Source organism: Pocillopora damicornis, chromosome 12 (genome assembly GCF_964200805.1).
Source record: "Pocillopora damicornis chromosome 12, jaPocDami1.2, whole genome shotgun sequence".
NCBI lineage: Eukaryota > Metazoa > Cnidaria > Anthozoa > Scleractinia > Pocilloporidae > Pocillopora > Pocillopora damicornis.
This window is the reverse complement of record NC_142681.1, coordinates 14,318,431-14,337,342: the sequence shown is the minus strand read 5'-3', so window position 1 is coordinate 14,337,342 and position 18,912 is coordinate 14,318,431. Positions and strand designations below refer to the sequence as shown.

At 39.8% G+C, this 18,912-nt stretch overlaps 1 pseudogene; it reads left to right on the top strand.

Moving 5' to 3' along the window:
- Positions 1 to 5,492: 5,492 nt before the first annotated feature.
- LOC149036649 (uncharacterized) lies at positions 5,493 to 17,854 on the top strand (annotated as a pseudogene).
- The last annotated feature ends 1,058 nt before the right edge of the window (positions 17,855 to 18,912 follow it).

Genomic DNA, 18,912 nt, shown 5'->3' with positions numbered 1-18,912 from the left:
TTGAGTCAAACATAGGACCTGTTACTCAGGGAAATAATGCAAACAATCTTAATGAATTGTTACAATCTCGATCAACTCAACATAGCTTGTGAATATTAGATGTTAGTGGTGCAGGTGATTGCTTCTTTTGAGTTGTGTCCCATAAGTTGTATGGTGAACCTGGCTATTATATGAATGTTCGTAGCACTGGTGTTCAATTTATGAGTGACAATCCAGAAAGATTCATCGAAAGTATTACGAAACATTTATGGTCAAGGTATTTAGCTTACGTGGGCTGATCCACTTGTTATACATGCAGTTGTAGATGCATTAAACTTGACAATCCGCGTTATAGAATTTAAGCCAAATTAGATATTGGACACTATGTTTCAACTGTTCTTTCCAATGAAGCGCCAAAATACCTTGTTAAGACAAGTGAATTGTTTCAAAATGAGTATACAGAAGTTCAGGAAAATTGATAATCCCGATATGAATGATGATGCCAATGATGCTCTTGCAAATCAAAGTAATGAATGGAAGGAATTCCTCAGTAATTTAGACGCAAGCACTGATTATGCTGAAATACATTCAACTGATTCTGTACCTGAAATTACTAGATAGTAATTTCAGGTACAGGGTCAGTTAAGAAATTCTGAGTTTTCTGAAGCTACTCAAAGACATTATAATTACACCAAACAATTAATTACTGACTTTAATGACAATGGTAATGATGGATCGTGTGAAGTTGAGAAGAGGACTTCAGGTGTCGCAGTGAATCTTCCTTCTTGACAAAGAACTCCTCGAAGCCATTTCAAAAACTGCTGATCGATGTGCAAACGGCGACACGCTGCGTCGTGACCCAGTTTCAGTTTCCTGATTGGTTAATAAAAATGACACAAAAAAAACCTTGCCACCAACAGCCACCCTCTTACTCCTCCCCACTCCCCTCCCCAAGATCTCCTATGAAATATACCGGTGGGGGTGGACAACAGCGCAAAAAATGAACCAAAAAAGTTATGAGTTATTGTTAAAGGAGGGAACCTAAATTTACAGCCAACCAGCCAATCGTTCATTTGAAATTTTGTCGGGATTCAATTGCTATCCAAAGGAAACTTATTTGAAAAGAACGAGGAGGAATGGAGCGAGTAACTTATTCACAACACGCAGCACATTCATACAAATTTTACGTCAAAAAATCTGCTATAGTATAAGCTTTTGTGGCAAAAAGTGAAGTTTAAGGAATGGTGACGGTAAAACGATAGCCAAAATGTGAATTCTGACTATTCACCCGACATCACCCCAGCAGTTCAAAGTAATTCCAAGTAGTTTCAACTATATCCAAGAGTTACCCATTGGCTGCCTATGTTTACACATGTAAAAGTGTATGTTTTTGTGAAGAGGAATTTAATTACCCTCAAAACACATTCAAACGTAATGTAACCACGACTTATTCTCAGTTTCCTTTGATTTTTAAAGCGGTGAGATAGATGACAAATCTATCTTTTTCCTTTGAGTTAAAGTTGTAGCTTAGGCATTTTTGGTTTGATATGATTTCGTTTTCATAACGGCACGCTTAAAATAATGAATAAAAAAAAGAAACTAAGACTGAGCATTTTGCAAAATTCATCGATCAAATTGCGTGAAACATGTCAGTGAACCTGGAAGACAGAAAAGTACCTGTCCCTTATAGATGTCTAATAAAAATCTCTTCACGCAACGCACTCACTCTCTGACTGGAATACATGGCGTTGTGTGACGGGGTCAAACAACGGCTGCGAAGAAGACTACAATGAGCGTGGCACCAATGTATTTTATTTTTGCTCAGAAGTATTTACTCAATAGAGACGATAGATCACAAAATACCTGTGTGAATTTAGATAGAGTAAGTTTTTTTCTTTCTGTTAAAGTGAAGTAACGCGATATTTTCGTTCTTTTGAAAGTTGTGAAATATTAGGAACACAGAGTGTCCCATCTCGACCTACCAAGCTGAAAAAAATAACTTTTGCATGCTACGCATGCCTATGTTTTATCTTATTAGAGTTCTCCCATTATAATTTTATGACATGAATTAAGTGAACGTCTCGATTGCTGCTGCTTTATCGCATCTTGACTAATCAAAAGTAATTATGAGTGTTTGATGATTCAATGTCAATAAATAAAAAAATTACCATCTGAGGTTTGCATTTGCTCGGCGTGGATGGGCTTCCGGCCGAGAGAAACGGTAGGCCTGAGGACGAGAACGACTGCGAAAGTGCCACATAGCGGCAGAGGATCAAATTCTATTGGCTGTTTGATATGAGTGACCGGTGACGTATGTTCCACAAAAAACCAAACAGTCTGGTAGAGATTTCTTGCTTTAAGGCAAGGCACCTATGTCTAAAGGTCGTGGTAAGTACTGTCTGTTTCAAACAAACGAAATAGTTCAATTTTTTTGTGTAATATAAAGAGGAATAACACTTCGATCATGTTTTGTTTGATTCAGTGACCTGGCGGAAGACGGTTGTGATATCTCGCTACGATAAAAAGTGAAAAATATATTCGATAGAGGAAGACATAACCAAAAACCACAAGGTCGGTATAAAAGCTTTAAATACCATTGAGAGCTTTAAGTATTAATCTCGTTGATTAAAATTGCGCGGGTAAAGTTGATTTATTTAGAGTCACCCTCTAACGAATCCGACCTCTTCAAGGTCATAAAAAGGGAAAGGTTTTAGAGAAACTGCGCATGTCAGAGGAGGATGTGAAAAGAAAATTTGGTTTTATCAACCGGGTTGATGATGTGAATTGGCCACCGTTGAGTTTTTCTAAAGTTGACGTTTCGAGCGTTAGCCCTTCGTCAATTCGAAGTGAGGTGGGTGAAGTAAAAGATATTCCTGATGATACAGCTTATATAGTGGCCTCACGTCACACACTGGCTTTCCGAATCCGACCTCCTCAAGGTCGTGAAGAGGGAATGATTTTAAAGAAACTGTGCGTGTCAATGAAGGACGTGACAAGAAAGTTTGGTTTTATCAACTGAGTTGATAATTTGAATTGGCCACCGTAGAGTTTTTCTAAAGCTGACGTTTCGTACGTTAGCCCTTGTACAATTCGAAGTGAGGTGGGCTAAGTAAATGATATTCCTGATGATACAGCTCATTTAGTGACCTCACGTCACTCGCTGACTTTCCCAAATGACAGTTTAGTGAGTGAAACTTCTGATCAAGGGCTAATGCGCGAAACGTCAGTGTTAGGCTCTGCCGTAGCCAATTTACATCATAAACTCTTCAAAGTCAACTGCCAAACATTGTGCTGTAGAGCCATCATTGCGTAGAATTTTTTTGTGAAAAATGGAAATCGAATATAGATAAAGAATTAATAAAATTCATTAAAACTTTTTCTATCTCTGAAAGGAAGATACGGAGAGCTATCCAGCGGTTTACCTCGAATGATAAAGTGGTCCAATTCACATACGTATACATCCATGCATACATCTACACACATACACACCCGTACAAACCCGCATACAAATAAATGTATTTGATTCATGTGTCATTCAGTCTCTATTTTGAATTGTGAACAGAATTCTATTCTATTTCATCGTGTTAATATCGTATTGTTGTCTGTTGTAAGTGGTTCATTGTAGGTAATGTATTGTTTCTAGAATAAATTATGTATTGGCAAATTTTATTAAAAAACTTTAAATGCATTTTGTTTTCGTACGTCAAACAATTATAACTCATGATGGATTTGAACCCGTAAAAATGAAACATCTTTTTTTTTTTCAACAGGGAACGTCAGACTTAGTTGTTCATCCCTTTGGAAAGGTTAGATTTTCTTCACAAGATCGATCACAGTACAACTGAAGCCTCTTCCTTTAGAGGGTGAGCTGTCTGTGCGTGATAACCGACTCTTCATGAATCGATGAAGAGCTAATCAGCAATTTACTGCGAAGTAAATCGATTTCGATTTCGTAAGTCCCACTTTTATAACTAATGACAGATTTGAGCATATAAAAATGAAACATTTTATTCCCGTTTAATAGGGTACGCCAGGCTTCAGTGTCCATCGCAGTTAGATCAGTTATGCCACCCTAAGGAAGAAAAATTATGAAATAATATAATGAACATCACTTGACGATCTGCGTGCTCAAGGAATTAGCAGAACTAATAGAAATTTTATTGTCCTTTACAATGAATTTCCGGTGACTAAATAGGCATTAACACCAACATAACTGTAAGGGGGTAGATTAATGGTAATTCGGCCAAATCTTGCAGGCTTTTCTTTTTATCCAGAAGTTTAGTGACATCACCTTGGAAAGGTAAATGCAATCGACGGTAGGGCATCATATGGACAATTATATTTACTATATTCGTTTTCAGGGACATTCGTCTGATAAATGCGCTCATTGCTTTTAAAATGAACAATCTTTGCAAATGTTGCCATATTCCCGAATGTCAATAACTTACAACTGCGATTATCTCGGCAATGAACCAAAAGAACGGTGTTTCAATAAAATCGAGCGAGGGAATTTCCAGTACAAACATTTTGGACGAATAGTTCTCGAGAAAACTAAAGCAATTTTCTTATTAATCATTCTTGTATTATTCATGAATAAGAAATAAAATAGAGTGATCCTAATGGTCTGCATTGCACATACGTTTTGACAGCCGGTTTAACAAAATCAATAAACTAAGAATGGGGAAACTAGAACTTATATTGTAGACTATTCCTTTCTGATTCCTTTCTGATTTCTTTTGATTTCCATGGATTTTTCATAAGCTGAATTTGCATTTTATTCTTGTCTTTTTTGTTTGTTTTTAATCAAAGCGAATAATGCTTCAAAAATAAATCAGCGAGTCAGGCTATGACACATGGCAGCAGTTTGTTTCCCTGAAGAAAAGGTAGCTTCCTTACCTCACAATACATGATATAACCAAGCCTCTTATTCTTCAATCTTTTTCATTGATTGAATCAATGAGCTTCATTATCAATTAAGAAGGGACTCTCTTTTCCCATTTCTTTCTGTTTCCGCAAATGGTAGTAGTAAACTTGGTCTGCTGTCATTTCCAATTCTTCTCCAATAATTCTGGAGAGCCTTACGCAGATAACACTGACTGTCAGTTCCAATATTGGAATTGAAATTTCATGTATGGGACTTGCTTCTTCCATGACAAATGCACAGTGAACTTGGTTAATGACATTTTTCAAACGGAAGTAAACGAAGGCTGAAATTCATTATCATGGCCAATTTACATTGTCAACTCAGTTGGTAAAGCCAAATAGTTTTTTAATACCCCACCAAAGTGTCTTCAAAAACTTACCCCGTTGTTTATAGAAACTATGCATGTGGAAAGTTCTCATTGCAAAAGTTAAGATTAAGTCTGTCAGTTTTTTTTATCTTTGTGCAATGAGTTTAAAGTCATGTAATGTTCTGCAAAAATCCCAACTTGAGGAAAATGAAAGGTGACCAACGAACTTCTTCACTTTTTTTTGTTTTTTGTTTTTAAGTGGATATTGTGAAGTCTAACACTTTCAGCTTGTTACAAATAGTCTCCGGGTGTAATCGACCCAGCCCGTTTTTGTAACTTAACATGTGTGTTCCTGTTTGAAGTGACTCGTTATTAATCAAGATTATCGACCATTTAGTATTGTGTTACTAAAAATAATGTTTCCCTGATAACAGGTGAGGATTGCAATGGAAACCTAACAGCAGAAGCCATGACACCTTTCATGAGCCTCGCCTTATTTGTTGCCCTGTTCTTGCTCAACTCAGATCGCATTCAGAAAGCCATTGAGATATGCAGCGAATGTTTGATTTTGCTAAATGGCACCGATCAAAACAGCAAAGACCAATTTGATTCAGCACTGCTACAATTTTACAGCAACATCTATACCGTTCTTTTCAGCGCTTATCGTCATATCTCTGACTACATAAGTGCGAAAAGATACGGAAGGAAACTGTTTGACTTATACAGAGGGTATGGAATTATGCTTTATAAACGAGGCGAAAGCCTAAAAGCAAAGGAATATTTTGAGAGGGCCCTTGCCATAGCAACCAAAATTGGCGACAGAGAAGGGGAAGCATTATGTTATGGAAACCTAGGTACTGTGTTTCTGTCCGTTGGCCAATACGACAAGGCTGCAGAGTATCTGCAAAAAGCGCTTGTCATCAGAACTGAAATTGGCGACAGACGAGGGGAAGCAACATGTTATGGAAACCTAGGTACTGTGTTTGAGTTGCTTGGCCAATACGACAAGGCTGAAGAGTATCTCCAAAAAGGGCTTGTCATCGGAACTGAAATTGGCGACAGACGAGGGGAAGCATCATGTTATGGAAACCTTGGTACTGTGTTTCAGTCGCTTGGCCAATACGACAAGGCTGAAGAGTATCTGCAAAAAGCGCTTGTCATCAGAACTGAAATTGGCGACAGACGAGGGGAAGCATCATGTTATGGAAACCTAGGTACTGTGTTTGAGTCACTTGGCCAGTACGACAAGGCTGAAGAGTATCTCCAAAAAGCGCTTGTCATCAGAACTGAAATTGGCAACAGAGAAGGGGAGGCAACTGACTACGGAAACCTAGGTGCTGTGTTTACGTCGCTTGGCCAAAACGACAAGGCTGAAGAGTATCTAAAAAAAGCACTTGTCATCAGAACTGAAATTGGCGACAGACGAGGGGAAGCATCATGTTATGGAAATCTAGGTACTGTGTTTGAGTCACTTGGCCAATACGACAAGGCTGAAGAGTATCTCCAAAAAGCGCTTGTCATCAGAACTGAAATTGGCGACAGAGAAGGGGAGGCAACTGACTACGGAAACCTTGGTACTGTGTTTAAGTTGCTTGGCCAATACGACAAGGCTGAAGAGTATCTCCAAAAAGCGCTTGTCATCAGAACTGAAATTGGCGAGAGACGAGGGGAAGCATCATGTTATGGAAACCTAGGTACTGTGTTTGAGTTGCTTGGCCAATACGACAAGGCTGAAGAGTATCTCCAAAAAGCGCTTGTCATCAGAACTAAAATTGGCGACAGACGAGGGGAAGCAACATCTTATGGAAACCTAGGTACTGTGTTTCAGTCGCTTGGTCAGTACGACAAGGCTGAAGAGTATCTCCAAAAAGCGCTTGCCATCACAACTGAAATCGGCGACAGACGAGGGGAAGCATCATTTCCCAAAAAGTCATGTCATTATCATTATTATCAATAAACAAGGCCAAATGATATCAAGAATGCGAGTTTTAACAATACAAGCTAAGTGAATGACGAATTTAAAGTCACTTCAAATCATCATGTAAGCTGTAGGGCTGATAATGCATTAGCAGCCCGCTGTCAGTCTTTTGCGGCCCGCTGAGCGTGTGTTTTGAAGAGGCCGATTTTCTATTTGGCCGCGTATATTGATAATAATTAACGGTAAACTAAAATCAATACGCGACTTTTTCGCTTTTTTGTAAGTTTGTGAAAGAATTTACAATAAACTTGACCGATCTTTACTCCCCAAACAACGATGCGCCTTATAACCAAGTATTTTAGCGATATTTTCAGTTTGAAAACATGCAATAATGAAATTGCCAAATTGGGGGGGCGTCTTATAGCCGAGTGCGCCTTACAACCGAATAACTACGGTAGTATGGAGGTAATTACCAGCACTGATCTGGTTCTTACTTGTTCTGCACTTTTCTATGCAGACCGTTTCCTGTGAAACGATCATAATCCATGTATTTTTGTTTTGAAAAGCACCAATTTAAAACTAAAAAGTTTAGTCCAGTTGCAATGTGATAAATCACTTGCTAACTTTTCTTGCTCAAATTCTACTGAGGAATATTGGCCATCCGTTGTTTTTGTGAGGAACTCAGGAAAATGTTCTCTTGTATGGCCCTCAGGCTTGGTAAGAAGTTTTCATTTGCAGTTATGGCTGAATTAATCTGCTGCAAATTTACATTTATAAAATGAATGAGAGACAGTTGATTTCATTTTGATTCATATTTTATGTTTTTAATATGGTTGACGTGGTGGGCATGGTCACCACATCCACCGTGTAGGAGTGGCCTCTCCCTCCTAAGTTGAAACATTTTTTATTTCTTTGATAGAAAAAAAAAAAAAAAATGAAAAGTTGAGGTAAGGCAATGCACTTGCAAGGAGATGTTACCCAACTGACAACTATACTCACAAGATCTAAATAAATTACCCTTTTGCCCTAAAATCCCTATTTGTATTATCATAGATTTTTATTTTTGAATGCCTGCTTATGGCAGCTTTTGTTGGATTGGAAATAAAACAGTCTTAGACGGGCATATGAGCACAAATCTTTTTTTTGTCTGTATAAGCGCATAAGAGTCTCGCATAAGAAGATGTGTCATGACACTGCGCGCTCACGAGAAGAGATGTTTTAAAATTCTCAGAAGAACTAAAACTTTCTTAAATTCAATGTTATTGCATACATAGTATAAGCGTACTTTTCCGTTGATCGGATCCTTCATATCTCCACCGTCAAATGGCTTTCTTCAAACCGTTAAGGTTTTATACAATATATTTCAACCCAATTGGCTAAGATGGTTAACCATTGTTTAATTTGAGAAACTGATGGTTTCCACAATCACGTGATCAAAAACTAAAATCAATCCAATATTGTGACATATTTATCATGCAGAATGTCCTCTACTGATGTCGGTAGAGGCGGCCCGAGCTCACATCTCGAGAAAAAGCAAACGATTAATTCATGAAAGCGTCAGGCGTTTTGTAACTCGATGTTAAGTTACGAGAATTGATCACGTTGTAAAGAATAGTATGTGGAACCAAATATGGTCGATCTGTAGTTATAAAAGTGTGACGTGCAAAACCGAAATAGATTCACTGCGGAGTAAACTGTTGATCGATTTTCCATATTAGTTCATGAAAAGTTGATTGTCGCGCATAGATGGCTTACCGTTTAAAGGAAGAAGCTTTAGTTCTACTGGTATCGATCTTGTAATGAAATTCCAATCTTTGAAAGGGATGGGCATTTTTAAAAATAGATTGAAATAAGTTATTTTTGCATGGTCAATTCCGTCATTGGTTATAAAGTTGTGACGTACAAAACCGAAATTCATTCGTTTGAGTTAGAACACTTAAATCTTTTGAGTAAATGCTGATTCGCTCTCCATATCTCCCTCTCATTAAATACTTTTGATCACAGTTGTCATTTTTCCTAATCAAAAATTGGCGGTAACAGTGTTTGATAGAGGGTCTTAATAAGGTTAACCGTTGGCCGTAAAACGGCCAAAAAAATTAGCCGTTAGGCGTGAAAATTGACAAATTTTAACCGTTATTGGCAAAAGAGTTAACCGTAAAAAACATTTCTAGTGACAACAATGGAAAGATATTAACTGTTAGCCGTAAAAGCCATGGCAACATCCCTTTGCGACCCTCTTGATACTTAGAGAGGTATCCTCTCCTATTTAAAAAATTTTCTCAACTCCTCAGATTCTAATTGCCCCCGCAGGGTTTTTGGCCCCAGAGGGCCAAAAACCCGAGGAGGCACCTTAGGACTCCCCGCGTAATATAGAGGAAGACTGGAGAAGAGAGAATGTAGGTATTTTCGGTAGATCATAACCAGAAAAAATCTCGATTTGATCGCTTGCACGGCCGCAAGGTATCAACGTTTTTCCCGCAAATGGTCATGGGCGGCCAGCAAAAACGCGCGCGAGTACTATTGGGATCGGCGTCTTTAATACAAGCTTTGTCCTTGTCGAGATTTCGAGTTAAGCGTCCCTGAAAAGCGTCGAGAAGCGTTTCCAAGTCCAACGGTAAGTGTGTATAGCATCTTTCTAACAATTAAAGGTAGTTTTGAGTTTAAAAGGTGATCAAAATCCGTCAAAAGAGAAACAGTTGTGTGAAGTCTCGATCGAAGGCGGTGGAGGGTCCGCAGCTCAGTCAGCTAACGTGAGAACTTAAAGCAAAGAACTTGCAGCATAATTAAAGTATAACCAGATATCAAATACATGAAAAAGTTGAGCTTCTAACTCGTTTGCTTTGATGTTGGATTATTCTCAGAGTTATAGAGTTTCATTTGTGTTATACAGAAGTTAATACAGAAATAATTTCACCGATGCTCAGAAGACGGTGTAAGTTTAGCATTTTGACCGAAAGACTCGGTTAACTCCGATTTGTCAGCCGCAAATCAAGCTTATTGCACAAAGCCGAAAGACTCGGCAATTTCTGGATTTGTCAGAGGCAAGTCTGCCACCTATAACATTCCAATTTCAAAACTCACCCAAGTCCCTACATCCTGCTTCTTCTTGATCGTGAAGAACAAACAAATCCTAAGTTAAACCACATAGCAAAAAAAAACATCCCAAGCACTTCCCAAAACTACATTTTGTACACTTGTAGTATTTTGAGATCCAAAATTACTAAAACCAAAGTACTGAGCCGCAATTCCGTAACAACATAACAGAAAAATTACACAACTGTAAACAACAAGCCCAACTCAAAAAAAAAACAATAGAAAATGGTACTGTAGGGCGGGGGCAGCTCTAGTGAGAACTATAACTAGTAAATAGTACATAACCTGTGAAATATCTATGGTGTCAGTTGCATATGATAGCAAACAATCACGGTAAAAACCTTTTTGATGTCAGTTATTTACCACTGATTTAAGACGTCGTATACTTCTAGGGGGGTTTCAATGGGGTTAACCAACAGCAATAAAACAGCCAAAAATATTTAAGCGTTAAGCTAAAAATTGTAAAATTTTAACCATAAGTCGTAAAAAAAATTTAACCTCAAAAAAAACAATTTCTGCTAACAACTCATGAAATGATGTTAATCGTCAGCTGTAACATGGCCAAAATTTTAACCGTTAGCCGTAAAAACCATCACCCCATTGAGACCCTCCCTCTACTACAGTGAGCCCATAATTCTCAAATGCGACTTGTTTGGCTATGGCCGTGTAAGCTTCGAAAATGAAATTTCCCCGAATTTCGCTCAGGGTTAAATCAGGTATTGTTGACATCAATACTTAATTAAACGGGAGACAAGCTCATCAAGCTTGTAATTGTTAGTTATATCTCGAAGTCAAGGAAGAACTTAAGTCATATATAATTACTATCGTTCAAATCATCGCTCGGTGTTAGTGCCCTCTTGTTGCAAGCTTCTCGCAGTTGTCTGAGGAAAAGAGAAAACAAAAAGGTTAAAGCAGCGCGAATTGCCGTTGAGAGTTTTCAGGAAAGTGCCTTCCGGATGCGCGCATCTTACAACGTAACTGTAGTCCAGTCCATTTCCCCCACCTCTCCCCTCCTCAAAAGAAATATCAAGGACTATTAAGTATAACTATTGATTATTACTGAAAGTCAAGCTACCTCCTATCTCTGATGTCATTTGCTTGTTGCCATATTTCCGTCGCTGGATTAACGTCTTCAAAGGTAAGACCAGTAATGTTGTTATTTTCGAGCAAATTACCGATCCACTCCGTCCGTTTTTATCTATTAGAACAGTTACTGCCTTTGTCTTTGATCATGCAAATCACACCCTCAAATAAATGAAAAGTTCATGAATACTATGGGTCAGTTTTCACGCACAGGTAGCTTACTGTTTAAAGACAGAAGCCTTCGTTGTACTCTCGATCTGATCGATCTCGTGATGCAAATCCAACCGTTCTAAGAGGGATGAACAATGTAGCTTGACGTTTTCGGTTAAACAGAGTAAGATGTTTCATTTTTAGATGCATAAATCCATCGTTAGCTAGAAAAGTGTGACGTGCCAAATGAAATACAGTCATTTAGCTTATTATTATTACTATTATTATTATTATTATTATTATTATTATTATTATTGGCTTTGATCATGCAAATCACATCCGCTAGAAAATGGAAAGTTCACGAAGACAATCAGTCGATTATCACGCACAAATAAATGAATTCGTCGCGATGCTGGACTTCAAAGCTTTGTGGTCTCACATATTGTTCATCATTCTTATCAGCTAAGAATAGATTCGTTTTCAGTGAAATTCATCTGATAAGTAGGCTCGTTACTTGGTAATAGCCCGCTGCAACAAAATTTTAAATCATTCAGGCCTTATTGCGGACTGTCAGGAAATTTTCCAGGAAGTTGTAACAAAAGGTTATCTTTCTCGTTAGCCTAAGAATTGAACGCTTTAAACTCGACTGCATATAACTTGATCCCAAGAGGCTTCATTGTAAATACGCTCTGACAGCCGGTACAAATCCAGATGGAAAACGATGTATAATGTTGATACAGCAGGCCACTCTCTGCTGGTTTCTTTGGGGAATACTGACAGTACAACATCATTGGTTTCCCAAGATTATCAAATGCTCTAATGAAGGGCTAACGCTCGAAACGTCAGCTTCAGAAACTCATTACGATGGCCAATTTACATTGCCAACTCAGTTGGTAAAGCCAAAATATTTTGTAATACCCCACCAAAGTTTCTTTAGGAACTTACCCCGTTGATTTATGAATGTGAATGAAGTAGCTGCCTAAGGAGACGCTGGTGATCCATCCTCTCAACATGGCCGGGCCATTTTAGGTTCATCTGTATTAGCAGACAGTCCAAGTCTCAACACCGTACAATAGAAAAGCCAGTATTGACGCTCTGTACACTTTGCATTTCACACGAACAGACACATGTCGTTTATTTCACAGTCTCTCTCTCAAGTTTCCGAACGCATAACTTGCTTTTCCCATTGTGAGAGATAGTTCATCCTCCAGCCATGCGTTCTCTGAAACAGTACTCCCGAGGTACTTGAAAGTCTTACACTTGACTAGTGATTCTGTACCAGTGCTGATCTCTTCTAGCAGTAATGTTGAAAACTGGAACTTTGGCGGTTGGTAAGGGCATTCTGTCTTCTCGCTGTTGATTTTGAGGCTCAATTGATCGGCTGTTCTCGCAAATTTCTCCAATGAAGATTGCATATCTTCCGCGCATGCACTGTGTGCAGCTAGGGACTTTCATCGGCAAAGAGCATTTCTACTACTACCTTCGTCGATGTTTTACTCTTAGCTTTAAGCTGTGCCACATCGAACAGGTCTGCTTCTTTCCTTGTTTGAATGTATACTCCTTCTGAAGTGTCTTTGAAGGCCATCTCAAGCATCGCTGACAGATAGTAGCGAGAAGAGTGTAGGCGCCAGTACACACCCTTGTTTAACCCCGTTGCTTACTGAGAAGTCTTTAGAAACTGAACCACTCATTGCCACGTTAGCTTACATACCTGTATGGAGTGCCTCGATCACGTTGACAAACATCTCTGTGCAGCCATATTTCTTGAGTACCTGCCAAAGTCCTTGTCGCGATACAGTATCGAAGGCTTTACCGAAGTCAATGAAGACTACATTAAGTGGCGTGTTCTGTTTGATACACTTTTCTTGAACCTATCTCAAGCAGAAAATCAGAGGTGTGTTCATTGAGCCTGTTCAGAAGTACGCGTGCGAGAATCTTACCTTTATCTTCTTTCACCTCCCCTGTGTTGGTCATTATTGGGGCATACACGCTGAGGAAAGTGGCATACATCTTTCGCTGTAGTGGGAGTCTCATAGTCACTATTCTGTCGTTGATTGGCACTGGTTCCTCGTCCTTGTTAACCCGGTCGACGTCCGAGCCGGTATGGGTTGTTTCCTGACTGACCATTTTATGAAACTGCTCGCAAAGAACTGAAGCACTGCTAGCTTTCGCTGGATTAGCAGCACATTATCGGCAGACGAAGGTGTTTCAGTGGCAAGGATAGGCCAAGACAACCTGACTCCAGCATCTGTTGCAGTAACTAACCAAATGATAGGTTAGTTTGTCTCCGCTCTTTTTGAAATGCATTGCACGATGCACCGACTTGCAAAAGTCCGCCACAAACCTTACGACAGAAGTGTTGATCATCTACAAGGATGTCCATTCTCACCCCGAGTAACTGGGAGTGGTCCACCACAGACCTTAAGACAGATATTGTTTTTAATTCTGTCAGGATGCCCAGTTTCACCCTCCACGCTCTCTATGGGGCGGGGTTGCCGGTTGAGTCGACTTCCCGACCCATGAGACGGGTAGTACTGGTTTTTATGGTTATCCAGTAGCAAGCAAACCAATACCTGACCTGACTTGGTGATAAACTGCTAGAAAAACATTTTCAAATGTTCCCAGAACGTTGTAGTGAAAGGATCGATTCTTCGATGATAACTTCCATGAACATTGCCTTACTAGTAGCCCTATTCCTGCTAAACTCCGATTGCATTCAGAAAGCCATTGAGATATGCAACGAATGTTTAATTTTGCTAAATAACAGCGATCAAAACAGCAAAGATCAATTTGATTCAGTGCTACTACAATTTGACAGCGACATCTATACAGTTCTTTACAGCGCATATCGTCATATCTCTGACGACGTAAATGCGGCAAGATACGGCAGGAAACTGCATGTCTTCTACAGCAAGTATGGAATTCTGTTTTATAAACTTGGCGAAAACCTAAAAGCGAAGGAATATATTGCAATGGCCCTTATCATATCGACCGAAATTGGCGACAAAAGCGGAGAAGCATCCTATTACGTAAACCTCGGTGCCGTGTTTAAGTCGCTCGCAGAATACGACAAGGCTAAAGAGTATCTCCACAAAGCGCTTGTCATCACAACTGAAACTGGCGACAGAAATCGAGAAGGAACATGTTATGGAAACCTAAATACTGTGTTTCAGTCGCTCGGAGAATACGACAAGGCTAAAGAGTATCTCCACAAAGCGCTTGTCATCACAACTGAAATTGGCGACAGAAATGGAGAAGGAGCATGTAATGGAAACCTAAGTACTGTGTTTCAGTCGCTCGGAGAATACGACAAGGCTAAAGAGTTTCTCCACAAAGCGCTTCTCATCACAACTGAAATTGGCGACAGAAATGGAGAAGGAGCATGTTATGGAAACCTAGGTAATGTGTTTCTGTCGCTCGGAGAATACGGCAAAGCTAAAGAGTATCTCCACAAAGCGCTTGTCATCAAAACTAAAATTGGCGACAGAAATTGAGAAGGAACATGTTATGGAAACCTAAGTACTGTGTTCCAGTCGCTCGGAGGATACGACAAGGCTAAAGAGTATCTCTACAAAGTGCCTGTCATCACAACTGAAATTGGCGACAGAAAAGGAGAAGGAGAATGTTATGCAAAGCTAGCTACTGTCTTTCAGTCGCTCGGCAATACGGCAAGGCTAAAGGTTATCTCGAAAAAGCGCTTGTCATCACAACTGAAATTAGCGACAAAAATGGAGAAGGAGCATGTTATGGAAACCTAGGTAATGTGTTTCAGTTGCTCGGAGAATACGACAAATACGAATTTGAGGAGGCGAGCGTGGCCTAGTGGTTAGGGAGCTGCACTTGTTAGCCGGAGGACCAGGGTTCAAGTCCTCCTCCCTGCCACTGGATGGATTTGTCTTCGGTGGCCCCGAATTCAACTCCTGCACGCTTTGTAAATAGCCAACTGGTCTGCCTCCTACCAGTTGGGGTTTTTAACGAGTTTCTGTTCATTTACGATATTTGTTTCCTTATTTACAGTGTCCCCAATTAGCACAGCAGTGCTAAAATACACTGACACTTAAATAAAGTTATTATTATTATTATTATTATTATTATTACAAGGCTAAAGAGTATCTCTACAAAGCGCTTGTCATCACAACTGAAATTGGCGACAGAAAAGGAGAGGCAACTAACTACGGAAACCTAGGTATTGTGTCTCTGTCGCTCGGAGAATACGACAAGGCTAAAGAGTATCTCGAAAAAGCGCTTGTCATCACAGCTGAAATTGGCGACAGAAATGGAGAAGGAGCATGTTATGCAAACCTAAGTAAAGTGTTTCAGTCGCTCGGAGAATACGGCAAGGCTAGAGAGTATCTTCACAAAGCGCTTGTCATCACAACTGAAATTGGCGACAGAAAAGGAGAAGGAGCATGTTATGCAATCCTAAGTACTGTGTTTCAGTCGCTCGGAGAATACGACAAGGCTAAAGAGTATCTCCACAAAGCGCTTGTCATCACAACTGAAATTGGCGACAGAAAAGGAGAAGTAGCATGTTATGCAAACCTAAGTACTGTGTTTCAGTCGCTCGGAGAATACGACAAGGATAAAGAGTATCTCCAAAAAGCTCCTGTCATCGGAATTGATATTGGTGATAAGAAAGGGGAAGCATCACATCTTGCAAACCTTGGACATCTCTCTGCAATTGTTGGAAATTATGAAGTTTCGGAAGTATGCTTGGAGAAAGCTTTATCCATATCCAGAGATATTGGAGATAGAAGACAAGAGTTCCGAATCCTTCAATATTACGCCCTTTTGTATTCATTTCAAAATAAAATCAGAGACTCCCTTGTATGTCTTCATTTGTGCATTGAAAAGTACGAGGAGCTGAGATATTTCTTGGGGGCCAATGATGAGTTCAAAACATCATTTCTGGAGCACTCAGGAATATTTCCCTACAAGCAGCTTAGTACTCTGCTTTGTCATACCGGAAATGCCCTTGAAGCTCTCTATGTTGAGGAGTTGGGTCAAGCAAGAGGTCTATCAGACTTGATGGCAGAGAAGTACTCGGTTGAAACGCAGATCTCTGCTAATCCACAATCTTGGTTTGGCATTGAAAACAGTTTTAGAAAGAAAAATAACTGTGCTTGTCTGTACAATTCTTATTTTAACAATCATCTGCATTTGTGGATCTTGAAAACAAGTGGAGTCCACTATAAAAGATTATCACTAGAAGAGAATCTAGTTCAGGCTGGGTTGCCCTAAGATTTGCCTCTGAGTGAGTTTTTGACTGATAGTTTCCGGAGTCTTGGTATTTTGCCCACTGAAGATTGTGAAGATCGGTCTTTAAATATGGTTGAATTGGAACCTCTCTCCCCCGAACAAAAGAGCCTAGCAAGAATGCGACTCGTGGAGGAGGACGAGGACGAGGAGGTCATTTCAAGTCTATCTTTGTGTTACAAAGTGTTTATTGCCCCTGTTTATGATTTGCTTGAGGAACCTGAAGTCATTATTGTTCCTGACCGCAGTTTGTACAAAGTTCCCTTTGCTGCCCTGAGTGAAAAGAGGGAGCCCAATACCTATCGGTGACTCACAGGATCCGTGTCATTCCTTCTTTGACAACACTCAAGATCATTCAAGATAGTCCACAGGACTATCACAGCAACACTCATGCCTTGATAATAGGCAATCCCAAGGTTGATTGGCTGCTGCCATTGCCATGCGCAAGAAAGGAAGCGGAGATGGTCGGACGACTGGTGGGTGTTCCGCCTCTAGTAGGAGAGAAGGCAACGAAGCAGGCGGCGCTTGAGCGGATAAGTTCAGTGAGCCTGATACATTTTGCTACTCATGGTAACGCCGAAAGGGGAGAAATTGCCCTCTCCCCCGTTCCTACTTCCAACAGTGGAAACGCTACCCAACCAAAGGAAGATTACATGTTGACGATGGCCGATGTCTCACGAGTGAAAGTCAGAGCCAAACTGGTGGTACTTAGCTGCTGTCACAGTGGAAGTGGAGAGATAAGAGCCGAGGCAGTTATAGGAATTTCCCGTCCGTTTTTAGGATCCGGAGCTCGCTCGGTGTTGGTTGCGCTGTGGGCCATTTCAGACAAAGCAACGGAGAAGCTGATGAGTCGGTTCTACAAACATCTTGTTGAAGGAGAAAGTGCCAGTAAATCCCTTCATCAGGCTATGAAGTGGATGAGAAAAAAGGCTTGACTAACGTGTCTGAGTAGGCTTCGTTTACGCTGATTGGAGATGATGTGAGGCTCGAGTTTGACAAGCAAAGGTAAGACTCAGTCCGAAAAGATATTTCTAAATTTGAAGTTAAATTGGATGCGAAGGTGGCTATGGTTTACTGGTTCCTATCTGTGGGCGGTGATCCTTTGTTACCTTGAGCATCAAGGCTACTATGACATCTATATCTATCTATCATCTATCTATCTATATCTATCTATCTATCTATCTATCTATCTATATACATATATATATATATATATATATAAATGAATGTGGAGGTAGAGTCTACCTTAGCATTAAGTGCTCAATGCTGTGGTAGCAGAGCTAAGTATTCATAAGTTAAGGAATTAAAGAGGACGCATCGATTCTCTGTGACTCTGAGTTTCGCGCCTAAGCGCTCGTCAGACAGAACTTTATTCAATGAAGAACATACCTCCTTATATACAAATTAGATAAGAAGCTAATTAATTCACTAGTGTGATGATCTAATCTACATGTGAAATAAAGATTCTATAGAGCTATTGTTGGCGGCTTGTGAAATTTGCTAGGCAAAACTTATTCTCGTGGCGGCATTTAGAAATGAGTTCTGTTCTTTTGTTCAATTAAGACGGCTTCTTAGCTCTAACTAAATAAAGTTTTTCTGTGAGGCACAAGTGACACCGCTTGCTTCTGTTGCTCTAGACCGGGGCGATCGCTAAAATACTCCAGTTAATTGTAAAATTGGTTTTGTTGTCTTTGAGTGTCCAGATATGCTTTGATAGTTCCGTGCTGTTTGAATAGTTTCTGTTCCGAAAAGAAAGTTTGTGTTGCGTGTAACGTTGTTTAAAAGTTCCTTCAGTTAGTCCAAAGTAATTCTTTCCGGTTGTGTCATTTTCTGTAGTTACGTTGGCGTTGTAGACGACGCTTGAAGTGAGGCAGTTGTTTTTTTAGAGGGCAGTCGTTTGTTTTCCTGCAGTTACAGTTGTTTTCTGTGGAGGGTGTCTTGCTTGTCTCGAGGATTTTTCTGTTGTGTTTCTTAATTATGGTTTGTAGGTTGTCTGTGCAACTATAACTAACTTTTATGTTGTTTTTGTTGAAAATCTTGGTGTACCTGTGGCTTTCGGAAAATGTTTACCGACGAGGTTCAGAAACTCTCTGCCAAGGGGAGATATTTGACCTTAAAGCTGTCAAATATTTGGATGAATCGAAAAGTCTAAAAATACAGTCGTTTCTTTGCCTCTGTTGGTTGACAAGCCGTCAATCAAAT